The sequence below is a fragment of the Oryctolagus cuniculus genome, chromosome 12 (assembly GCF_051225735.1).
Source record: "Oryctolagus cuniculus isolate XC-2025 breed Fujian yellow rabbit chromosome 12, ASM5122573v1, whole genome shotgun sequence".
Classification (NCBI taxonomy): domain Eukaryota; kingdom Metazoa; phylum Chordata; class Mammalia; order Lagomorpha; family Leporidae; genus Oryctolagus; species Oryctolagus cuniculus.
Window position 1 is genome coordinate 118,946,323 of NC_142878.1, and position 25,898 is coordinate 118,972,220.

At 43.1% G+C, this 25,898-nt stretch overlaps 1 long non-coding RNA gene across 2 annotated transcripts in view; it reads right to left on the reverse strand.

The window, feature by feature from the left end:
* Positions 1 to 9,174: 9,174 nt before the first annotated feature.
* The window catches only part of LOC138844837 (uncharacterized), a 97,153-nt gene continuing 80,429 nt past the window's right edge, over positions 9,175 to 25,898 (reverse strand). Inside the window, exons 3-6 of one of the 2 annotated variants that reach the window (XR_016217730.1) lie at positions 12,180 to 12,272; positions 11,945 to 12,017; positions 10,413 to 10,475; positions 9,175 to 10,122 (exon numbers count right to left, since the gene is read on the reverse strand). This is a non-coding gene — a long non-coding RNA (uncharacterized LOC138844837). The remainder of the gene's footprint in view (positions 10,123 to 10,412; positions 10,476 to 11,944; positions 12,018 to 12,179; positions 12,273 to 25,898) is intronic. The other variant, XR_016217731.1, reaches the window with a different exon arrangement.

Sequence of the window (25,898 nt, forward strand, 5' to 3'; positions counted from 1 at the left end):
ATACACCTGGGAAAATATCTGAAGGCAGTCCAAGAACTTAGGCCCCTTCTACCCACTTGGGAAACCTGGATGGAGTTCCTGGCTTCCGACTTTGGCCTGGTGCAGTCCTAGCCATTGAAGCCATTTTTTTTTTTTTTTTGACAGGCAGAGTTAGACAGTAAGAGAGAGAGAGAGAGAAAGGTCTTCCTTCCATTGGTTCACCCCCCAAATGGACGCTATGGCCACTGTGCTGCACCGATCCAAAGCCAGGAACCAGTTACTTCCTCCTGGTCTCCCATACGGATGCAGGGCCCAAGCACTTGGGTCATCCTCCACTACCTTCCCAGGCCACAGCAGAGAGCTGGACTGGAAGAGGAGAAACAGGACAGAATCCGGCACCCCGACCAGGACTGGAACCCGGGGTGCCGGTGCCACAGGCGGAGGATTAGCCTAGTGAGCCATGGCACCGGCCATAATAAATATTTTTACAATAAATAAAAAGCAGTGTTTCTACAAATGTATTAGAGAATGAGCTCTGGGTAGCATTCTGCTTAACACGAAGTTCACCAGGGAACCCGTGTAACCATAATAAAGTCATGTTCCTTATCCATTTCAGATTTTTAGCTTAATGCAGACATTTTCTCTTCTGCTTTGTGAACATTTGAATTCAGAATTTTGGGAACACACTGAAAGTTGATTTAGAATGTCAGACTTGGAGCTGGCATTGTGGTGTACCAAGTAAAGCTGCTGCCTTCAGTGCCAGAATCCCATATGGGTGCCAGTTCAAGACCCAGCTGCTCTCCTTTTGATCCAGCTCTCTGCTATGGCCTGGGAAAGCAGTAGAAGATTGTCCAAGGTCTTGGGCCCCTGCACCCACAGGGGAGACCCAGAAGAAGCATCTTGCTCCTGGCTTTGGATGTATAGCCAACCTTGGTGTGCACCAAATGCATTTGCTTGCCAGATCTGGCAACACTTAGCTAAGGTGGATTTCACTTGCCTTTGCAAAAGTTTTGTTCCCTACACAAGGAATCCAGGATCAACCCAGCTAACAAGGAAACTCTTCAGCTGATGCACCTGACAAAATTCAAATTAAAAACCAATGCTTGACTGACACCTTGGGTTTTCCAATAAATCATCAGAACACAAAGCCTGAAAAATCTGCCAAATTATCAATTAACTAGACTCAAATTTTCTAATCTCACTGTAGCTACTCCTTTTCCATTTTTTTACTAGCTTATGGGCAGGAAGAGCACATTTTGGATCTTGAGATCTCTTCCCCCAAGACTATTTAGTCCTTGAAATAAACCTTTATCCTCTAGCCAACTCTAATCTCTGGGGAATTGGTCTAGTAATAAAAATTATTTGATTAATAAAGAAATTACTTAAATATCTTAATAACAAAACTATCTTTTCAACTATTAAATTTAAGTATGGAAACCTAACAAAAGTAGAGAATGAAGGGGCCACTGCCTGAAGTGCCAGCATACCATATGGGCACCGACTCAAGTCCCAGATGCTCTACTTCCAATCCAGCTCTCTGCAGTGGCCTGGGAAAGTAGTAGAAGATGGCTCAAGTCCTTGGACCCCTGCACCCACCTGGGAGACCTGGAGCTCCTGGCTCCTGGCTTTGGATTGGCACAGCTCCGGCCATTGCAGCCAATTGGTGAGTGAACCAGTGGATGGAAGACCTCTCTCTCTCTCTGCCTCTCCTTCTCTCTCTCTGTGTAACACTGACTTTCAAATAAATAAATAAATAAATCTAAAAAATAAAAAAAAGTAGAGAATGAGATTTTGACAAAACATAAAATGTCTTTTCCTCATTTAATAATCAGAAATGTAAAATATTCTCTTATAGTCTGTTTATTTTAACAAGCTGTTCAACCAGATAACTTGGAAATCAAACCTGATGATAAAGTACTAAAATTTAATTAGAAATTAGAATGGTGTTGTTTCTAAAGGCTTGGACTGTCCCAAGTGCCAATTAAAATAATGAAGACATGGTTTTGGGGAGAATAAAACAGAACAGTTAATCCACAAACAAGGACACAGAAGTCTATGAAATCTCAATGATAGTTACCAAATAATCAGGCCCTTGCTGCTTGCTGCTCAGATGGTCAACTCATCAGAGTGTTGGTAAAAGGAAAGGGTTAATTTAAAAAATCCAGTACTCTTGGGGGAAAGAGATCCCCGAATCCAAAATGAGCTCTTTCCCAACAAGCCAACAGGACAGTTGCAGAGTGAGGTTAGAAATAGAATAATGAGTCTATTTGATTAACAATTATGCAGAATTTCATGCTTTTTGGGTTTTTTTCCTTTTTTTTAACTTTTATTTAATGAATATAAATTTCCAAAGTACAGAACATGGATTAGAATGGCTTCCCCCCCATAACGTCCCTCCCACCCGCAACCCTCCCCTTTCCCACTCCCTCTCCCCTTCCATTCACATCAAGATTCATTTTCGATTCTCTTTATATACAGAAGATCAGTTTAGCATACATTAAGCAAAGATTTCAACAGTTTGCTCCCACACAGAAACATAAAGTGAAAAATACTGTTTGAGTGCTAGTTATAACATTAAATCTCAATGTACAGTACACTAAGGACAGAGATCCTACATGAGGAGTAAGTGCACAGTGACTACTGTTATTGACTTAACAAATTGACACTCTTGTTTATGGCATCAGTAATCACCCTAGGCTCTTGTCATGAGCTGCCAAGGCTATGGAAGCCCCCTGGGTTCACCAACTCTAATCATATTTAGACAAGGCTATGGTCAAAGTGGAAGTTCTCTCCTCCCTTCAGAGAAAGGTACCTCCTTCTTTGAGGACCCATTCTTTCCACTGGGATCTCACGTGTGGAGATCTTTCATTTAGGTTTTTTTTTTCCCCAGAGTGTCTTGGCTTTCCATGCCTGAAATACTCTCATGGACTTTTCAGCCAGATCTGCATGCCTTAAGGGCTGATTCTGAGTTCAGAGTGCTGTTTAGGACATCTGCCATTCTATGGGTCTGCTGTGTATCTCACTTCCCATGTTGGATCGTTCTCTACCTTTTTTATTCTATCAGCTAGTATTTCCAGACACTATTCTTGTTTATGTGATCCCTTTGGTTCTTAGTCCTATCATTATGATCAATTGTGAACAGAAATTGATCACTGGTACTAGTGAGATGGCATTGGTACATGCCACCTCGATGGGATTGAATTGGAATCCCCTGTTATGTTTCTAACTCTACCATTTCTGATGAAGGTCCTACCTTGGCAGGGGAGTGTAGCATGGATCCCTCAGCTGGCAGTTTCTTGTTACAGAGCTCAACATCAGTTGGGAGAGCTCAACATCAATTGGGAGGAGATTTCCTTTAGCTGGGTCAAAAGTCTGCCATTCCAAATCATCCCCTTTCAGTGGACTCCTAAAATTCTTATGAAAACAATATTCACAAGACTAGGGTTAGAGTAGATGCCTTCATGAAGGTAAAATGTGGGAAGGGAAGGTGCCTTTATTATGGCTAATAATTCCTCACTGTCAAGTTTTCTGATCCCTATGTATGGAATAGGGGAATTGACTCCATTCTGGCTACTTTCTGCTGAATGAAAGTAATGTAGGGGAATTTTTGGAATGGAAAATTGACATGGTTTTGACCCTTGCTTTCTCCCTTTGAAGAGAGATAAAGGCAAGAACATTTGTTTAGCTTCTGGCTCATATGTTCATTTGTAAAGTTTCTGTAACATAGTGACTTTAAACCCTAAGTAAATTCCCAATAATATTATTAGAATGTTAGTCCTAATTTAAAATTCCTCCTAAAATAGACCTGGTTCCAGATGGTATCCAGGAAATTAAGTAAAGCCATTGACGAGGGCTCAGTTTGTAGGTCAGACATAGTATTAAACTGGATGGACATGTTAGCTAGGAAAATGATCCCAGAGCTATTGGGATTTTATACACAATATCTTGTTTTGATAGAGGCACACATTTCTTCTTTGGATGGCCATGGAGGTGTCTCAAGCCATTTGGCTTTGGGGGATTGCCTTCCTCAGTAGGGAAATTTAAGCTCAATTATCTCTCCTTCACCATCCAATAGGCACCTGCATAATAAGAAAAAGCATAGTTTCCTATCTCTTTCTCTGCAACCCTGCTGTTTAAAGAATATCAATCTTTAAAAAAAAATGAATTCCAGATCCGAATTTCTAAAGGGGATGTCAATCACATACAGGCTTGCTGGACTATAGTGTTCCAAGCATCCATGCACATGTTCCTCAGAAGGCTTTAGAAGAAAGGTGGCTGACACTCATCATTTTTAGATTAATGAGCAGGTCATGTGACTGTGAGCTGGGAACCTCCCTGTTGTTTATGAGGTTGCAATAGTGAGATGGGCTGTCCAAGAGTGAACTGCTCTGCTTCTCCACAGTACATCATCAGTGGCTGTTATTCTTACATGCATTAGGCAGTCTTGGCTAGCAATGTCCAGATTTTTAAATTTTTAAATTTTTAAATTTGAGTCAGTATTCTGAGTCCTATTTCTTGCTTCTTGATTACCAAGAATTCCAAGACCTATCTCAGATCTAGAAACCCCAGTATGGGTGCTGTATATAGATTCTAGCATAATGTGAGTGTGGGGAGCAACTCGGACTAGACTGTTACTGGAATTAAGACTTATTCTATGCATCTGCTCTCCCACAATATGGTGCTGAGAAGGGAGTAACAACTTCTACGCAGCTGCCTCTCGCCAACTTGAGTGATGACCTGCAGGAGTTGATCCTGCTCCTGATTGGAGGAGAGCAGCGTACTCGGCGTGTGGGTGGCAGAGTTGGGATTGGTGGAAGAGGACTATAAAGGAGGAGAGAGACAACATGCACCAGGAACATCTATCTGAAGGAACACCTGTGCAGCCCCCGAGAGGGCCGGCCGGCGGTGTGCCGCTCCCCCGCGGAAGTGGGGAAAGTGGCAGGGGGAACCGCCCTTCCACGGAGGTGGAAGGGATGGTAGCCAACCCAGGAAGAACCAGCAGCAAACCCGGGGAGGGCCGAGCAGACAAAAGAACAGCTCAGGGTCCTGTGTTGTTCCTCCGCTAAGAGGGGGAGCGACATGTGAGAGTATAAGATGAGAGAACTCCAAACATTTTATTTAGTTAGTATACCTTAGAAATAGTGGCAGTCTGTAGAGGTTGCAAATCTACCTACCAGGGTGGTGAGACATTTAAGGGATTTTAATAATTCCCCAAAATTTATTAAAAGAAAAAACAGCAACATAAGAAAGGCTGGCTTCCCATGAGTCCTAACCCTATTCATCTTCCTGCACTATACACCCTCATCCATCCATGATCTGTACCCACCCTGCATAGCTTGTCTGGGCTGCAGCTGAGAGAAATTTGATGGGGAGCTGACAAATGCCCTAAACAGCACATTGACATAGGAATCAGCCCATAAGAACTTTGGATCTAGCTGAAAAGCCCATGACACCATTTCAGGCAAGAAAAGCTAAGACACTGTGGCAAAAAAAAAAAAAAATTATCTACATGAAGAATCTCTGTGAGTTAGACCTCAGTGGAAAGAAGGGGCCATCAAATGAGGTACCTTACTCTGAAGGGAGAAGAGAACTTCCACTTTGCTTATGGCCCTGTCTGAGTACCGACAGAGTTTGTGGATTCAAAATGCTTCCATAGCCTTGGCAGCACATGAGAAGGGCCTCAGGTGATCACTGACTTCATAATTAAGAGTGTCAATTGTTAAATCAACAACAGGAGTCACTGTGCACTTGCTTCCCATGTAGGACCTCTGTCCTTAATGAGTTGTACTATGAGAATTAATGGTAAAACTTCATCTTCAATCTTCATCTTCATCTTCAAAAGTACTTTATACATTGTGTGTCTGTGTACGAGCAAACTGTTGAAATCTTTACTTAGTGTAGAGTTGGTCTTTGGTATACAAAGATAATTAAAAATGAATCTTTATGAAGAATGGGATAGGAGAGGGAGTAGAAGGTGGGACAGGGAGGAGTGGGGGTGGGAGGGTGGGTATGGGGGGGAAGAACTGCTGTATTCCCAAAACTGTATCCATGGAATTTGTATTCATTAAGTAAATGCTTTATAAAAGGAAAGGAAAGGAAGGGAAGGGAAGGGAAGGGAAGGGAAGGGAAGGGAAGGGAAGGGAAGGGAAGGGAAGGGAAGGGAAGGGAAGGGAAGGGAAGGGAAGGGAAGAGGAGGGGAGGGGAGGGGAGGGGAGGGGAGGGGAGGGGAAATGGAGAGGAGGGGAAAGAGAGGGAAGGGGAGGGAAGGAGAGGGGAGGGGAAGGGAAGGGAAGGGAAGGGAGGGAGGGGAAGAGAGGGGAGGGGAAGAGAGGGAAAGGGAAGGGGAGGGGAGGGAAGGGGAGGGGAAAGGGAGGGGAGGGAAGGGGAGGGGAAGGGAGGGGAGGAGAGGGAAGGGAAGGGGAAAGGGAGGGGAGGGAAGGGGAGGGGAAGGGAGGGGAGGGGAGGGGAGGGGAGGGGAGGGGAAATGGAGAGGAGGGGAAAGAGAGGGAAGGGGAGGGAAGGAGAGGGGAGGGGAAGGGAAGGGAAGGGAAGGGAGGGAGGGGAAGAGAGGGGAGGGGAAGAGAGGGAAAGGGAAGGGGAGGGGAGGGAAGGGGAGGGGAAGGGAGGGGAGGAGAGGGAAGGGAAGGGGAAAGGGAGGGGAGGGAAGGGGAGGGGAAGGGAGGGGAGGGGAGGGGAAGGGAGGGAAGGGGAGGGGAGGGGAGAGGAGGGGAAGGGGAGGGAAGAGAAGGGAAAAAAAAAGAGCCAAGAATGGGACAAATATCCCTGAAGCTCCTGCATTTTTTTTTTCAGGCAGAGTGGACAGTGAGAGAGAGAGACAGAGAGAAAGGTCCTCCTTTGCCGTTGGTTCACCCTCCAATGGCCACTGTGGCTGGCACATTGCGGCCGGCGCACTGCGCTGATCTGATGGCAGGAGCCAGGTATTTATCCTGGTCTCCCATGGGGTGCAGGGCCCAAGGACTTGGGCCATCCTCCACTGCACTCCCTGGCCACAGCAGAGAGCTGGCCTGGAAGAGGGGCAACCAGGACAGAATCCGGCACCCCGACCGGGACTAGAACCCGGTGTGCCGGTACCGCAAGGTGGAGGATTAGCCTAGTGAGCCGCGGCGCCGGCTGCTCCTGCATTTTCTAAATTAACAAGGACTCCTAACTGTCTCCTTGGGCATCAACAGCCACAGATACAGTTGCTGGATGGTTTAAGGGATTTAAATATTTACTCCATCCCATTTACCAGATCTCTCACAAAACCTCTACTATAGGAAATCCACTTAACAGGGGCTGATGCTGTGCATATTGGGTAAAGTAGCCACCTGCAGTGCCAGCATCACATTTGGGTGCCAGTTAGGGCCACCCCCTACTGCTTCAGTTGTGATCCAGCTCTCTGCTGTGGCCTGGGAGAACAGTGGAGGATGGCTCAGGTGCTTGGGCCTGCATCCAGGGTGGAGGGAGTCTGGGAGGAATCTCCTGACTCCTAGATTCAGATCAGCCCAGCTCTGGCCATTGCAGCTACCTAGGAAGTGAACCAGTGGACGGAGGACCTCTCTCTCTCTCTCTCTGCCTCTGCTTCTCTGTAACTCTGCCTTTCAAATAAAATAAACATTTAAAAAATCCACTTAACAGCCAACTTCTCTTAAATTTAACACACATACAGGACATGCAGTATTACAATAGAACACCACTTTCTTCTTAGTAATAGGAGTGTAACTATAAGCTGCTCAATCAGCCACAATGCAACTCAAGGTGCTTTTGGATGGAAATTAAATTGAACCACTCGTATTTCACCAAATGAGTACTCTTCCAAATTGGTGTGTGTGAACCTCTGGATCTCCTTACATCCGGAGCTGAAGAGGCAGCCTGCTACTCTGCATGGAGCAGGTAGCGGCACAAGCCAACCTTCAGAGCTGTCCCTGAGCTGTAACCCCACTGTCTGTGTGAGTGTGTGTGTGTGTGTGTGTGTGTGCATGGGCCCAGTGCATGCGAACCTCTGGATCTCCTCGCACGTGGAGCTGAAGTGCCAGCTCACTAGCCCCCTTGCTAAGTGACACAAGTTGACTACGAGATGCTCAAGCCGAGATGCTGCCTCACCACCTTGCCTGGAGTCCATATCAGCCTACTGCCAGAGTTGACCACAGAGGCAGACCAGGCCTCTGAGCAGGGGACCTCTCCAACTTCTCTTCACCTTCCACTGCAGTTTAGTTCACAGGTTCCAGAGCAAAGAAACAACCTGATATGTGTTAAATATCCTCCAGGAACAAATCTGAGCAAAACCCACATTTGTTCTCAGGAAAATAGACTTTGCTTCACCTTCTACTGCAGTTTAGTTCACAGGTTCCAGTGCAAATATGGAATAGGAAATAATCATCAAGAACATGAACATAAAACTCACTTGCTGGGACTGGCATTGTGGTACAGCACATTAAACTATCACTTATGATGCCTGCATCTCCTATCAGAGTGCCAACTTGAATCCTAGCTGTGTTCTTTCTGATCCAATCTCCTAACCTGTGCCTAGGAATTAGCAGATAATGGCTTGATTACTTGACTCCTTGCCACCCACATGCAATACTCAGATGGGGTTCCTGACTCCTGGCTTCAGTCTGGCCCAGGCCCAACTGTTGAAGCCATTTAGGGGAGGGAACCAGTGAATGGAAATCTCTCTCTCTCTTTATTCCTCTCCTATGTATGTGTATCTCCTTCCCTCTCACTCTGCCTTTCAGCAAAATAAATAAATCTCTAAAAAATCTCCCTTCAGGATCAAGCATCTGGGGGATACTGCACTTTAGGAGGAAATGGATTGATTTGTTCAGAGTGCTCAAAGCAGCTTCTTTATATCCCAGTTCTTTCTCTGTCCACACTTACATGTTTATAGCACTTATGACAGCATCAGTGTGAGTTTTCATTCATTTTCTCATATCTAGTGTGTGACCTATTAAAAAGCAACCTTCCTGATTGTATGTCTTTTGCTTCTCCATCCCAAATACTTAGAATAATGTCTAGTGCCTGACATGTGAAGATCATTTGTTGAATGAACAAACTGAACTATTTACTAAATGTTAATGAAGGAGCTTATGTTCAATCAGTCCATTTATAAAATAAAGCTCAGCTGACTATGAAATGTTTATATTGTACATAAAATATATATGAATTTGCAATCTGCCTTTGAACTCAGACATAAGCATCAGTATCCTTGTCTCCTTAATTGTTGTGGGCAGTAAGAAGACTTCTGTCTTCTCTGTTTAAAGATCCCCATGGTTCTCAGTGTTCAGAGAGCTTTTCTGCTGGTGACCTTCCATGTCCACCTGGTTCTCTTTGTACCAAGCCTGGACTTGAGGATTGTGATTGTGGCTATGGATCCCAGCTCAAAACTCAAAATGTACCCACTGAAATATTTTCTGATTTCCTCTTCAAACCAATGGCTGTTTGACACTGTGTGGATTGACATCCACATACATGTGACTTTTCCCATTTTTTTCGGGATTGATTTCTATTTTAATTCCATTGGAGTTATGAAAGCAATGATATGACTCCAATTTCCTAAAAATTGTTGACACATATTTTCTGAATTAACAGATGATCACACCTGGAGAATTTTTGACAGCTGTTGAGAAGAACACATGTTCTGCTGCTGTCAGGTAGAATGCTCTCTGTGTAACTGTTAGGAAAAGTTGATTTATAATATTGTTCAAATCTACCACTCTTGAAAGTGGAGTAGTAATACATTCTGTTTGTTCCCTTGCTGTTTATCCCTTCAGAGTTGTCAACATTTGCTTATATATTCTGGTGTTCTGAGGTTGGGTATGCATGTTGTTCAACCTAGAAAAGTACACAGAGGAACACTCAAGAATATCAATAATAATATAAGAACAAAATGAGGAATTCAAAAAACACATAGAACAATGAAGAAGAATCAATCAAATTTCAAGATGTAGAAAATGGTGAATAAAAAGAAATAGAAATAAATAGAAAACTTCTACTCCAAAGACACACAATAGAAAAAACATTTTGTTATGTAGAAATGGGATTGGACTTGCATGATCCTCAAACTCTGATGCTTTTCTCTGGCACAAGTCCATGTCTTCTACTGAGAGCATCATCCAGTGATTTCTTCAGAGTGATCCATCCCACCTGTCAGTGCAAGTGGTAAGTGAGGATAGAACTAGCTCTGCTGCAGGGGCAAGGGTCATGCTTGTTCTTCCTGCTGTGGCAATGTTGGTGCATGAGGAGTTGGGGCTCAGGTGTGCACATTTTATGAGGGAATGCACAGGCCCCAGGATTTAGCCCTGGCTGTGGACACAACATCTCTCTGTTCAGCACAAGGTACACCTGCTTCCACCTAAGTGTAAGATGCCCAGGGATGACCAAATTATGTCTCCCTCAAACACAGCCAGGAGGGAGGGAACCCAGGCCACACCCACCTTGAACATGGCTTCTGTACTCTGTCATCAGTGTCTTTAGTGAGAGAGGATGGCATCGGATTCCTATTTCAAAAAAAATTAATGACATAAAACTCAACAAAATGGAATCAGGAATATTATTGTGAAAATGGGCAAATATAAGAGATTGCACAAAATTAGTAAGTATTAACTGCACTTCTGAGAAAATATGTTAATTTTTATGAGATGTGTATTTGGCTACTTTTTTCATATCAACTTTTTTTTTTTTTAAAGATCTGTGTTATTTATTTGAAAGGCAGAGTTAGAGAAAGACAGGTAGAGACAGAGAGAAATTTTCATTGGCTTGGTCACTCCCCAAATGTCCACAATGGGCCAAGCTGGGCCAATCTGAATTCAGGAGCCAGGAGTTTCTTCCAGGTCCCCCATGTGGGTGCAGGGACCCAAGTATTTGGGCCATCTTCTACTGCTTTTCCAGGCACATTTGCAGAGAGTTGAATGGGAAGTGGAGCACCCAGGACTTGAACCGGCACCCTTGTTGGATGCTGACATTACAGGCCAGGGTTTTAACCTGCTGTGCCACAGGTCTAGCTCCTATTTGACCATTTTTAAAATGTACTATTATTGTGGTCCTGACAAAACAAAATATAGCTGATGAATTTTATCATCTTAAGCATTTCTAAGTGTATGGTTGAGTAGTGTTGAGGATATGCACATTGTTGTGGGACCAATATTCAGAACTGTTTCTCCTTATGAGACTGAAACTCTCTACCCATTGAAGGAAAGTTTTTACAATTCCACCACCACCAACTTCCAGTAACTGCCATTCTACTTGCCATTGCCCAGACTTTGGAGTCTTTAGGAGATACAGTGATATTTCAGGGTCACATAACTGAGAGGGTAGAGGGAACCCTCTTGGAACTCAGTTTGTCTGCAAAGCTGGGTCCTGATTGTACCCAGGCACTCCCTGGGGTTTTCAGTTGAGCTATGTGTCATAAATGTGTGTGATTATTGACATGGCATGAGGCAGATGGAGGATGAGTCTTTGGAGAGGTCTTTTCTGCTGAGGAATCCCATGAAAGAGAATCCCAAGAAATGAAATCAATTTCTTGATGAAAGTCTACAATAGAACCTGGAACTCAGGGTGTCTAAGCTTTCTTTGCTGAAGCCCCACTGGGGAAAGCCATCTGTTCTGTTCTGTCCTGACTTTCTAGGGGCCCAGACTCAAGAAATCTAGGATGTGAATACTTTATAACTTTGCAGATATTGACTCCGCTCTTGCTATTGATACCTCAGGCATTTGGGCAGGAAGGACTCCATGGTGACATGGGTTGTCCCAAAGAAGGAAACTCTAGTCAAGGTCACCACGCTGATCCCACTTGGGCATTGCAACACTACTTCTCCTTTTGTGGGTACTTTTTGGAGCCTCATGTAGGCTGTCCTGTCCCATCTAGGAACAATTTATTGGAAGAGTTAAAATCTGGGTCAGCCTGTTAGGTCTACACTCTAGGTCATGGCAGGCAGAATGGGTAGAGGAATGTTGTGCTGGCACTTACCTTTTATGTGAATCCCAAGCTAGAGAAATGTTCAGATGGAAATCTGTGCTTGACCTTGCTAACAGAAAGTTACCTGGAACAGAAACAGTATTGAAAGCCAGATGGGGTTATGATACCTCCAGACCTAGCTTTAGAACCACTGCAGGAAGTTGAAAATGTACTTAACAGTCATACACTTCTCCCTGGGTGATGGGCAATTTCACCACACTGACAATGAGACCCAATGCTGATTCACCTTGAGTGCAAGTACAGAGGGATCTTCATAACTGTGCAGAGGGATCTTCATAACCATGGCCAGTGATGGCCAATGTGACCTCCTGCTCCTGTTCTTTAAAAACAAACAAAAAACCCAGGTACATAATTTGATGAAGATATATATTTTCAGCTACATGTACAGTGTCAGTGGTAATGTAAAATGATGCAACCACCACAGAAAACAGTATGAATATTCTTCATTACATTGAAAATAACATTTTTATATTATCTGATAAACTCAGTTCTTATTAAATATCTAAAAGCATTGAAAGTTCAATATAAATAAAGTATTAGCACTGTTTGCCACAGCATAATTCACTGTAGCCAAGACTTTTAGTGTGGCCTGCACTCACAGTGGAAAGTTATGCAGGCACAGAGAAAAGATGAACAGTGAGGTTATTTTCCCAAGTGAAATTAACCACAAATATCAGTCCCCCAAGGGCAAATACTGTAAGATTCCAACATATGAAGTATTTAAAGTAGTCAGAGAGGCCAGTGCTGTAGTGCAGTGGTTTAAAGCCCCACCTGCAGTGTCGGCAATCCATATGGGTGCCTCTTCAATTCCTAGCTACTCCACTTCTGACCCAGCTTTCTGTTATGGCCTGGAAAAGCAGTAGAAGATGGCCCAAGTCTTAAGGCTCCTGCACCTCTGTGGGAGATCTGGAAGAAGCTCGTGGCTCCTGGCTTCAGATTGGCTCAGCTCTGGCCGCTGTGGTCATTTGGGGAGTGAACCGGTGGATGGAAGATCTTTCTCTGGCTCTACCTATCTCTGTAACTCTTTCAATTAAATAAATCTTTTTTGAAAAATAGAATACAAGGGGCCAGCAGGTTAATGCCCTGGCCTGAAGTGTTGGCATCCCATATGGGCATCAGTTCTAGTCCCAGCTGCTCCTCTTTCAATACAGCTCTCTGCTATGGCCTGGAAAAGCAGTAGAAGATGGCCCAAGCCCTTGTGCCACTGTACCCATGTGGGAGACTCAGAGTAAGCTCCTGGCTTTTGGCTTTGGGCTGGCGCAGTTCCGGCCATTGCAGCCAATTGGGGGGTGAACCATCAGATGGAAGACCTCTCTCTTCCTCTCCTCTCTCTGCATAACTCTGACTTTCAAATAAAATAAATAAATCTTTAAAAAAATAGAATATGAGAAGGGGACAGAGGCAAGATGGCGGAATAGGAAGGGAGCACACTGATAGTCCGGGGAGAGATAGTTTAATAAAAGTGGAGATACTGCAGGTTCAAGGAAGAGTAGGGGAGGAAACAGCAGAAAAAACTCTTCCAGAACACGTGATTCACAGCGGACCTGCGTGGAGAGCGTGGGAGCCCACAGTTCGGGACACCAGCGGCAGACTCAACACACCAGCGCTGGAACGCGAGGTGAGCTGAACCTCAATAGCCTGAGACACCGGCAGGCAAGCGGAGAGAGGAGACTAGAGGGAATGACCCCTGGGGGGGAAAAGTTCACCAGGCTAACTGGAAGAGAGAGAGAGAGAGGAAAAAAAAAGGTGACTGGTACGGACATGGGTTTCTCTCTCTCCGCTCACCTCTCAAGGGCGAGCAAGACAAAGAGCAGGCGCCATCTTGGACATACATCATAAGCAGAGCAACTTCAGGTCTGCACCAGTCCTGAGCCTAGCAGAAAAACCTGACTCTGGGCAGGGTGAATTAACAGGAGATTAGGACCTAGTAAATTTGTGGTGCTACTGAACTGAGACTGTGAAAAAAGAGACGGTGGGGGAGAGAACTCACGGAATTCACCTGAGTACTCTCCAGAGACGCTACAATTCCGTCACTTTGGCAACCCAGTGGGAGACTGAAGGAGAATTTGAGCCCACTCTGAGGGCAGAACAGATTCCCTGTGTGGTCCTTGGGAAAGAGCTTCCAATCTCTGGCTCCTGTGGGTATATCATTTGCCTGCTAACTAACTCCAACTTCGTTCAGCTGTGCAGAATTACTTCCCTTTTGAATCAAAAAAAGAAAGAGAGAGAGAGATTTACCAGGCCTAACCTGGGAGTGTCACCTTTGGCACACCAAACAGAGCTCTCAGGCCACACCCATCTCAAGCCCTAAGGCTCCATCAAAAACAGATAGTCCACTTAATCTAGAGTCATAGTATAACAAGAAAAAGCACCACAGTGAAGAAACCAAATATCTCCAATATGCCAAATAACAAACGCAAAAACCGAGGTAATAAAAACAAGGAAATCACCATGACGCCCTCAAATGAAAAAGACACCCCAATTCAAGATTATGAAGATGATGACATAGAAGAAATGCAAGAAGCAGATCTCAAAAAATTGATAAGAACATTAAGAAGTTCTCAAAAACAAATTCTTGAACTACACAAATCCTTAATGGACAAGATAGAAAATCTCTCTCAGGCCGGCGCCGTGGCTCAATAGGCTAATCCTCCACCTTGCGGCGCCGGCACACCGGGTTCTAGTACTGGTCGGGGCGCCGGATTCTATCCCGGTTGCCCCTCTTCCAGGCCAGCTCTCTGCTATGGCCAGGGAGTGCAGTGGAGGATGGCCCAGGTGCTTGGGCCCTGCACCCCATGGGAGACCAGGAAAAGCACCTGGCTCCTGGCTCCTGCCATCGGATCAGTGCGGTGCGCCGGCTGCAGCGGCGGCCATTGGAGGGTGAACCAACGGCAAAGGAAGACCTTTCTCTCTCTGTCTCTCTCTCTCACTGTCCACTCTGCCTGTCAAAAAATAAATAAATAAATTAATTAATTAAAAAAAGAAAATCTCTCTCGTGAAAATGAAATATTAAGGAGGAATCAAAATGAAACGAAACAATTAGTACAACAGGAAACTGTGATAGTGACAGAAGTGAAGAATTCAATATATCAAATGAAAAACACAATAGAGAGCCTTACAAACAGAATGGGTGAAGCAGAAGAGAGAATATCGGACTTAGAAGACAGAGAACAGGAAAGGATACAGTCAGATCAAAGAAAAGAAGAGGAAATTAGAAATCTAAAACATATTGTCAGGAATCTTCAGGATACTATTAAAAAACCCAACATTCGGGTTCTAGGAGTTTCTGAAGGCATGGAGAGGGAGAAAGGATTAGAAGGCCTTTTTAGTGAGATATTAGCAGAAAATTTCCCAGGTTTGGAGAAGGACAGAGAAATCCTAGTAGAGGAAGCTCACAGAACCCCTAATAAACACGACCAAAAGAGATCCTCACCACGACACGTTGTAATTAAACTCTCCACAGTGAAACAGAAAGAAAAGATCCTAAAATGTGCAAGAGAGAAACGTCAGATTACTCTCAGAGGATCTCCAATCAGACTCACAGCTGACTTCTCATCAGAAACCCTACAAGCTAGGAGGGAATGGCTAGATATAGCCCAGGTACTAACACAAAAAAAACTGCCAGCCCAGAATATTATATCCTGCAAAGCTATCATTTGTGAATGAAGGTGAAATAAAGACTTTTCATAGCAAACATAAATTGAAAGAATTTGTCGCCACTCGTCCAGCCCTGCAAAAGATGCTTAAAGATGTGTTACACACAGAAACACAGAAACACGGTCATCAGTATGAAAGAAGATAAAGGAAGGAAACCTCACAGCAAAAGATCACAGGGAATTCAAAGCATATATTAGAACTTATCTTTGGCAAATGGCAGGGCAAAGTTACCACTTTTCATTAGTCACATTGAACGTTAATGGCCTGAACTGTCCAGTTAAAAGACACCGATTGGGATTTGCTTCTTAACCTGATGCAATTTTAAATGATGCTTAATTTTGTTTTTAAATTTCAAATCCTAGCTCTTACCCATACATGGAACAACAATGAAATGTACATGTAATTTGCCACTTTGCTACACTAACATTGTTCCAGGGGTACTTATGATGTACTTTTGAATTTTCTATACATGCAATAATGACATTTGCTAGCAGTTTTATGTCTTCCTTCCCAATATGTATGCATTTTGTATCCTTTCTTTGTGTTACTGCACTGTCTAGTAATTCCACCATAATATTGAAAAGTAGTGGTGAGAAAAAGACACTTCCCCCTTTCTCCACCTTAAGGGAAAACTGTCCAATTTCACTATTAAAGCTGGTTTTGGTAGATATTCTTTATCTAGATGAGGAATTTCTCTTCTGTTCCTTGTTTGCTCAGTTTTTTTATGCCAAATATCTTCTACAAAAGTTGATGTAATCATTTAACATTTTTGCAGTTTGTGTAGTATGTCCAATTTATTGATTTTTTTAAATGCTGACAGCCTTGCTTACGTGGGATAAATACCACTTGCTTGTACTACATAAAATTGTTGGATTTTACCTATTATTATTTTGCTTTCTATTTTTATTTTGCATCTTTGTTCATGTGAAATGTTTTTCTATAGTTTTCCTTTCTTAGAAGTTTAACAAGTTTTTTATTAAGGTAATGCTGATTTCACCAATTGAGTTATAAATTATTATCTACACTTCAGATCTCAAGAGGAAATGGTAGAGACTTGTCCTTTTTTGTACTTGGAATGTATGGTAGAATTCAACTATGAGTTACCCTTGCCTGATATTTTCATTCCTTTTTTTTTAGTGGTGGTGGGAAGAAGTATGCATCTTGATTCAATTCTTTTAAAGGAAATGGGCCTTGACTGATTATATTTCTTTTTGTGTAAGTATTGGCAATTTGTGTTTCAAGCAATTGTTCTGTTCATTTAAGTTATCAAATTTTTGTGCATAGTGATTTTAGTAGCCCCTAATTATCCTTAAGTTTCCATGGGACATTAATGTTCATTTCCAATGATGGCCACTCTTTGATTTCTGATACTGGTAATTTCTGTCTTTCTCTTTTCTTAATGAGCATGGAGAGAGGTTTATGAATTTGTTATTTCACTGAAGTATCTTTTGGTTTTGCTGATTTTCATATATTATTTTCCTATTTTTCAATATTATTCATTTATACTTCAATTTTCATTCCTTTTCTTTTTCATGCTTCAATTGTTCTTCTTGCTACAGTTTCCTAAAATTTATTATCTGGGAACATTCTTCATGTGTTTTGTGAACATTTACAGTTTCAGGTGTATTTTGTTGTCCAGACTGTGGTCCATCCATGGAAGCTTGATCTTGTTGGACAAAGAATTCTGTAAATATTATTAGACCAAAGTAATTGATAAGGCTATTAAAGCCAAATTTATGCTTCTGGTTTTTTGCATTTTTGAACAGCCAATTAATGGAAGATTGATGTTCCCAAATATAATAGTGGAACTTTCTCTCTCTCCTTGAAATTTTGTCAATTTTTAAAAAATATTTATTTATTTGAAAGTTAGGGTGTCTGGGTAGAGCAGGAGTGGGGAGAGACAGAGAGAGCACATGCGCGTGTGTGTGTGAGAGAGAGAGAAACAGAGAGAGATCTTCCATTCACTGTTTCACACTTGAAATGGCTGCAATACCTGGAGCTGGGCAGGCTTAAGTCAGGAATTCCATCCTGGTCAACCATGCAGCAGAAAGACAGAGAGACGGATTGAGAGGGGAGCATCTAGAATTCCAAACAGCACTCCAAAATGGAATACAGGTGTCCCAAGCAGTGGCATACCCTGCTTTGCCAGAATGCCCACCCTCATTCTGTAGGTTTTTGAAGTGTATTTTGCAGTTCTGAATTTAGGTGTATACACAAATTTGCTAGGTTTTAAAGCAATGGCTGCCTAATCATTAAGTAATCTTCCTGTTTGTCTCTGATAATTTTCCTTGTTCTGAATTCCATTTATCTGAAATTAGTGTAGTACCTCCAGCTTTCTTTCAATTAGTTTTAACATATCTTTTGCTATCGCTTTATTTGAACTTGTCTGAATCAGTATATTTAGTGAATGTCCAAAAGACAAGATGTAGCCGAATATTGTTATTATACTCACTTTGTCAATCTTTATCTTTTAATGAATATATTTAAACGATTCACATTTAAGCCTTTAAATAAGAAGATGGTTTTCATCCTATTTCACAATGGTTACTGTTCCTCTTCCCTGTCATAGCTAATAAATGATGTTTCTAAGCCCTCTACTGTGAAAAGTTGGTGGGATTCCTCAAGATAAAGCAAAGTATTGGATCCCTAAGTCCATGTTGCCTGGGAGTTTCCTATTCATGGTAGGAATGGCCTCCAGCCACTGGGTAAAATTGCCTTCACACAAAGTTACCCTCTAAGTGCTTCAGCCAGGGCTCTGTTCCAGATAAGCAGGTCCCAGCTGTGATTCCAGCTTTACGACCTCTGATGACTCCTGGGTGCTCATTGCATTGTAACTGCAACTCCTTAGTGTGCCCAGAGAAGCTGTTGATATTTGTTTTGTTTAGCTTATTATTGTTGTAATGAGGAGAGTAATGACTTTCAAGTCTTTTCATTTCGGAAATGATACTTGAAAGAACTTCCACTTTGACTATGACATTGTCTAAATAAGATCGGCGTTGGAGCCTCGGGTGATTACTGACGCCATAAACAAGAGTGTCAATTGTTAAATAAACAACAGGAGTCACTGTGCATCTACTCCCCCTGTAGGATCTCTGTCCTTAATGTGTTGTACTATGTGAATTAGCGGTATAACTAATACTCAAACAGTACTTTACACTTTGTGTTTCTGTGTGGGTGCAAACTGTTGAAAACCTTACTTAGTATATACTAAATTGATCTTATGTATATAAAGATAATTAAAAATGAATTTTGATGTGAATGGGATGGGAGAGGGAGCGGGAGATGGGATGGTTGCAGGTGGGAGGGAGGTTATGGGGAGAAAAAGCTGCTATAATCCAAAAGCTGTACTTTGGAAATTTATATTTATTAAATAAAAGTTTAAAAAATAATAAATAAATAAATAAATAAATAAAAAATAGAATATGAGAAGCATAAATTAGAAGGGTAGTTATGGATGGTAGAAAAGGTATGCTATTCAGTAGAAATAGAATTTTTAGATGAAAACAATCTTAGAAATCTGGTGTGTGTGTGTGTAGACACATGTATACATCACTTACCTTACAGTGACGACTGCCCTTGTGAGATACAGTACTCAAGCCCTCTTCTACCTGACCTTGTATAAGAAAAGGGCTCCCTCTGTTAGTCTTTGGTCACTCTTTAGGTGTTTGTGAGTAGGGCTAGTGGCAGGCTATTCCCAAGTGAGTAGAGAGTCATGACTGGTGTCATCTAGGAATGTTGGGAAAGACTGCAATGCCATATCTCTTTTCTCTCCCCAGCTTGGTCTCCTTAGTTACCACACTGTATTTGGGTGACAATGCAGGAAGATACACCAGTCTCTGCTGAATTTATGACAATGCAATTGCAACTGAATCCTATGAATGGATCTTCCTTTATAAGAAAATGGGCAGCCTCTCATCTTGGCCTGAGACTTCTAAACGCATCCAACAATATTAGTTCCAGTTTTATTTGTTTTATTTTATTTTTTAAATATTTATTGAATTATTTGAAAGTCAGAGTTACACAGAGAAAGGAGAGGCAGAGAGAGAGAGAGAGAGAGAGAGAAAGAGAGAGGTCTTCCATCTGATGGTTCACATCCAATTGGCTGCAATGGCCAGAATTGTGCCGATCCAAAGCCAGGAGCCAAGAACTTTCTCTGGGTCTCCCACATGGGTACAGGGGCACAAGGACTTGGGCCATCTTCTACTGCTTTCCCAGGCCATAGCAGAGAGCTGAATCAGAAGTGGAGCAGCCAGGTCTTGAACTGGCACCCATATGGAATGCCGGTGCTTCAGGCCAGGGCATTAACCCCCTGTGCCACAGTGCCGGTCCCTCCAGTTTTATTTTGGTAGGACCCTTGTCCAGGTATATCAGGCCAGAGAATAATCAATAATGTCTTTCTTGCCGGCGCTGTGGCTCACTAGGTTAATCCTCCACCTGTGGTGCTGGTACTCTGGGTTCTAGTCCCAGTTCGGGCACGGGATTCTGTCCCAGTTGCTCCTCTTCCAGTCCAGCTCTCTGCTGTGGCCCGGGAAGGCAGTGGAGGATGGCCCAAGTGCTTGGGCTCTGAACATGCATGGGAGACCAGGAGGAAGCACCTGGCGCCTGGCTTCAGATCGCCGCAGTGCGCTGGCCGTAGCGTCCATTTGGGGGGGTGAACCAATGGAAGGAAGACCTTTCTATCTCTCTCTCTCTCTCTCTCTCTCTCTCACTGTCTATAACTCTCTCTAACTCTGGCAAAAAAAAATAATAAAATAAAAATAAAAACAAATAAATAAAATGATGTCTTTCCAACATTTACATTAACATTTCTTTCTCCATGAAAGATTTTCCTACAGAGAAGCAACATGAAAGACTTGATTTTTCTCTTCTATATCATGGAGTTGCTAAGGAAATAATTCCCTCATTAACCATTGGAGTGATCAAAGTGAATTTACGTGAGTGGTGAACACAGGAGATAGAGCTGAGTGAAGGCAGAAGTTCACAGTGCAGTGGGGAGACAGACACTCCTGCAGTGAGCTCAATCAGTACTAGAGGTACTGGGAGAGGTTGAGCAGCATTGAGTGAGAGATAAATGAGAGGATTGGATAGAAGAACAAGAGGGAGTTATTCATTTGTGGTCACCATTTTATACTTAAAAAATTTTCTGGGATACATTAGAATATTTGGATAAATTCTTTTTTCTCTTTCAATATTTTGTTTATATTTTCAGTTTCCATTCAATGATAATCAATTCCATAAAAAGTCGAGTTACTATGAATCAAAGCACAGCTACAAAACACATATATAATCCAAAATAGAAGAACAGTATTTAGATATAAAGCAAAGTCACGTTCATTCACATACACAGTGGACTCAGATCTGGTCAACCTGGTTGCTCATAGGAAGGTTTGTAAAGATAGTCAAATGTGACTGTGGAGAATAAGATTTCTGCCAAAGCAAAGACATTTTCTTCCTAGTACACAGCGTGTGGCTGCAGGGACTAAGTATAGTTTATGGTCCACTAACAAGAAGAGCACTGAGCCTTGTGGGAAGGTTGGCTTCCCAAAGACATGCAGCAGCTTCCCTAGACTTGTTTATCTAATATGCCTTGCTAAACATGTTCCAGAGAAACCTTGGAGTTAGATGAGCACATGCATGAGCTGTACAATACGCTGTTGTAATCATTATCAATAAAGAAAACACCCCGGGTTAGTTTGGCAGCACTTTGCAGAGGAACTGTTTCCATGTCCTGTCTCTCCTGTCTCTCCTTTCACTTGCACACTCATCTCTTCAAGATCCTGGTGAGTCATATAGATGGGGAATTCCATACCTGGTGTAATGGAAACATAAAGTTGGGCTGCTTTATCTCCTTTAGAAAGAGGGACACTTTTTTTTTTTAATTTCACAGGTAGAGTTATAGACAGTGAGAGAGAGAGAAATGTCTTCCTTCCATTGGTTCACTCCCCAGATGGCCACTACGGCTGGCACTGCACCAATCCATAGCCAAGAGCCAGGTGCTTCCGCCTAGTCTCCCATGTGGGTGCAGGGGCCCAAGCACTTGGGCTATCCTCCACTGCCTTCCCTGGCAACAGCAGAGAGCTGGACTGGAAGAGAGGCACCTGGGACTAGCTCCTGGTGCTCATATTGGATGCCACTGCTGCAGGCAGAGGAGTAGCCAAGTGAGCCACGGTGCTGGCCCGAAGAGGGACACTCTTTACCAAAAAGTAATTGGATGCTTGCTGTAAAAAATTAATAGTTGCTATCCTTGGAATCCTGATGAAGGCACTTTAAAAATAACTGATTGTTGGGTCAGCACTGTGGTCTAATGGGTAAAAGCCACCACCTGCAGTGGTGGGCACTGGTTGAAGTCCTGGTTGCTCCACTTCTGATCCAGCTCTCTGCTATGGCCTGCTATGGCAGTAAGAAGATGGCCCAAGTCCTTGGGCCCCTGCACCCATGTGGGAGACAAGGAAGAAGTTCCTAGCTCCTGGCTTCAAATTGGTACAGCACTGGCCATTGCAGCCATTTGAGGAGTCAACCAGTGGATGGAAGACCTTTTTCTCTTTCTCACCTCTCCTCTCTCTGTGTAACTCTAACTTTGAAATAAATAAATAAATCTAAAAAAAACAGTAACTGATTGAGAGAAAGTTGGTCAAAAATAACATCAGGAGCCTTGAGCTCCTATTCTGTTTTTGCATGTGTGATATCTCTGCTGGGATGCCATTAGTAAGGTTACAATTCCCTTGGCCACTGTCCCTGGCCAGGAAGGTTGGTCAATGGGCTTGTCCCCACTGCCTCACAGAGACCTCTGCACTCTCAGCATCTGCTGTTGTGGTGGTGATATCTGAGTCCCCTTCAGGTGTGTCAGTGGTACTAGGTACGCTTCCACAAGCCAGGGAACAAGGGGAATCACCAGTGTTAACTGTTTGTCCTGTAGCTTGACCCGAAAATGCAGCTCCCTGGCATGAACATATTCCTTATAATGTTTACAGAGGGCTAAAAAAGGGCTTAATGGAGTACAAGATACAGAGTTCTGGTACAGTGGGCATACTGGAGGGAATTGGAGAAGGATGTGAGATGGTGCCATGGAACTGGAAAACTTTAGTTAAAATCTTGGTTACTCCAGCCCAGTACACTGTTTGGGCTCAGGAATAGAGATTGGGCTTCTGTACAAGCCATAGATTAACTAAGTAACAATGTCCCTACCACTTTTGAGCAGTTGCTGAGAGAGGGAGTGTATTCAGATCTTGGTCGACAAGTTGCTTATCCTTGGACGAAGGCTTATGTAACAATTTCTAACATTCATTAAAAGTATGGAAAAAGATTCTTGATGTTAAAGACCTGTCCACTTCCTTTTCTTTAGTCCATCAGGGGCTGACTGAGGGCAATATGTCCTTTGTGGATAGGCTAGAAAAAGCTATTGGACATCAGGTAGATAATCAGGAAGTGGCAAAATATTACTAAAACAAATGGCTTATGAAAAGGCAAATCAGGATTAAAAAATGTTTTAAAAGCTGTTGTCTCCAAAACCTGAAACTACGATGGCAGAAATGAACAAATTTCTTCAAACAGTACAGACTGAGCTTTACAAAACTAATTTACTGGCTGCTGCCCTTAAACATCCTGATAACATAAAATACTTTAGCTGTGGGAAGCAAGGTCATTTTATTATTTCTTTTTCTTTCACTTTTTTAAAAAGATTTAGTTATTTACTTGAAAGGCAGAGTTAGAGAGGCAGCAGCAGAGAGAGAGAGGGGAGAGGGCTTCCATTGGCTGGTTCACTTCCTAGATGGCTGCAATGGCTGCAGCTGTGCTGATCCAAATCAAGGAGCCAGGAGCTTCTTCTGAGTCTCCCAAGTGGGTGCAGGGGCCCAAGGACTTGGGCCATCCTCTACTTCTTTCCCAGGCCATAGCAGAGAGCTGGATTGGAAGTGGGGCAGCTGACACTTGAACCAGCACCCTTATGGGATGCTGGCACTCCAGGCAGCAGCTTTAACTGTTATGCTACAGCACCAGCCCCATCAAAGTCATTGTAAAAGAAACTTTCTGTCATTGCCAAAATTACTCAACCTTCAAAAAAGTGTCCAGGGTCTGGACCTGTGGCGTAGAAATCAGCTCTTTACTATGGCCTACTATGGCAGTAAGAAGATGGCCCAAGTCCTTGGGCCCCTGCACCTGTGTGGGAGACCCAGAAGAAGCTCCTGGATCCTGGCTTCAGATTGGTACAGCGCTGGCCATTGCAGCCATTTGAGGAGTCAACCAGTGGATGGAAGAACTCTTTCTCTCTCATCTCTCCTCTCTCTGTGTAACTCTGACTTTCAAATAAATAAATAAATAAATCTTTAAAAAAAAGTGTCCAAAACCCAAAAAGCATATCACTGTACTAATCAGAGCTGCTCTGTTCTCTCAGTTTAAACTGAACAATGGTTCTGCTGAGGAACTAATATAATAATAATAAGGAAAGGGAGAGGATGTCCAGCTTTGCATTCTGTGAATATATACAAGGTAGGGTGAGTGCACTGGTTTGAATTGATGCAGGGACTAGCATGTGATTCAATAGGTCAAGCTGCTCTTCTGACATTGGCATCTCATACTGGAGTGCAGCTTTGAGTCCTGGCAACTCCTCTTCCATTCTAGATTTTTGCTAGTGTGGAGAAGGCAGTGAATAATGGCCCAACCATTTCTGTCAACCATATGGAAGACCTGGATGAAGCTCCTGGCTCCTGTCTTTCATCTAATTCAGTCCTGATGTGGTGGGCATTGTGTAGTAAGCCAACAGATGAGTGATTTCTGCTGCTTGTCTTTCTCAGTCTCCTTCAAATAAAAATAATTAATTTAAAAATGAAGGAGTGGCCATTTGACATAGTGGTGTGACCACTGCTTGGGATGCCTGCATCCCATGTCAGAGAGCCTGGGCAAAGTCCCAGCTCTGCTTCTGATTCCAGCTTCATGTTGGTGTGCATTCTGAGAGACAGTGGTGAGGGTTAAAGGAGTTGAGTCCGTGCCACCCTTGTAGAGACCCAGATTGTGTTTCAGGTTGCTGGTTTGGGCTTGGTCCTGCCCCAGTTGTGGCATAAAGTTGGGGAGTGAACCAACAGATTTGAGACATATCCACATATTTTCTTTTCAGTACAAAAATAAAATAATTATTTTTAAAGATCAAGAGAGTTCTCAAAAGCTTTAAAATAAAAAGATCAAGCTGTTTCAAAACTATCACAAATGTATTCAGAACAGGAAACACATTGTGAATATTATTGTATTATTTCTGCAGTCTCCATACAGGCATGTAGATGCTTAGAGGGGGTCCAGTTTTATAACGTTGGCCTAATGGGAATTGGGTAAGGTTTAGCCTTTATAGTATTTGATGCTGTCCCTGTTTTACTAACATGATGTGGATATTGTCATCTTACAATTTGGTCATTTTAAGAGTAGTTAATTTTGAAATTATTTCAAACGTACAGAAATACCATGAGTGAATCCCATTCATTGAGAATGCTCAGTTAGTATCCTTCTAGCACTTTTGCCCCTGACCCAAGATGTTTCTGCTAACTATAGGGTGGTCCCCTGATAAATAGCATATGAACCCCAATTTAAGAAACCAACATTAATCCAACACAACCCAATCCACAGAACTATCACATCTTTTTCCAACCATGTTAAAATATCTTTTTTTTTTTTTTTTGACAGGCAGAGTGGACAGTGAGAGAGAGAGACAGAGAGAAAAGTCTTCCTTTGCCATTGGTTCACCCTCCAGTGGCCGCCGTGGCTGGCACACTGCGGCCGGCGCACCGCACTGATCCGATGACAGGAGCCAGGAGCCAGGTGCTTTTCCTTGTCTCCCATGGGGTGCAGTGCCCAAGCACCTGGGCCATCCTCCACTGCATTCCTAGGCCACAGCAGAGAGCTGGCCTGAAAGAGGGGCAACCGGGACAGAATCCGGCACCCCAACCGGGACTAGACCCCGGTGTGCCGGCACCGCTAGGCGGAGGATTAGCCTAGTGAGCCGTGGCGCCAGCCAAAATATCATTTCTCCCACTGTGATTCCATGTTATATTTCTGGAATTCTAATATGAAATTCTAATATGAAAACCCTTAATAGATATCAAGAGCAGAGATGACTCAAGCTGGGTCCTTCCAGTGTTCCTTTCTGAGAAAATGTGGGCCCTGTATTCTCATCAGAAGCACCATGGTTCGATGCTGGGCTCTGCTCAGTCTCCCACCTGTGCTATGATGGATGCTATCAACTTGGTACTTAGTGAATTTCTGCCAGATTGATTCACATGCAACCTTTTAAGTATTTATTTATCCA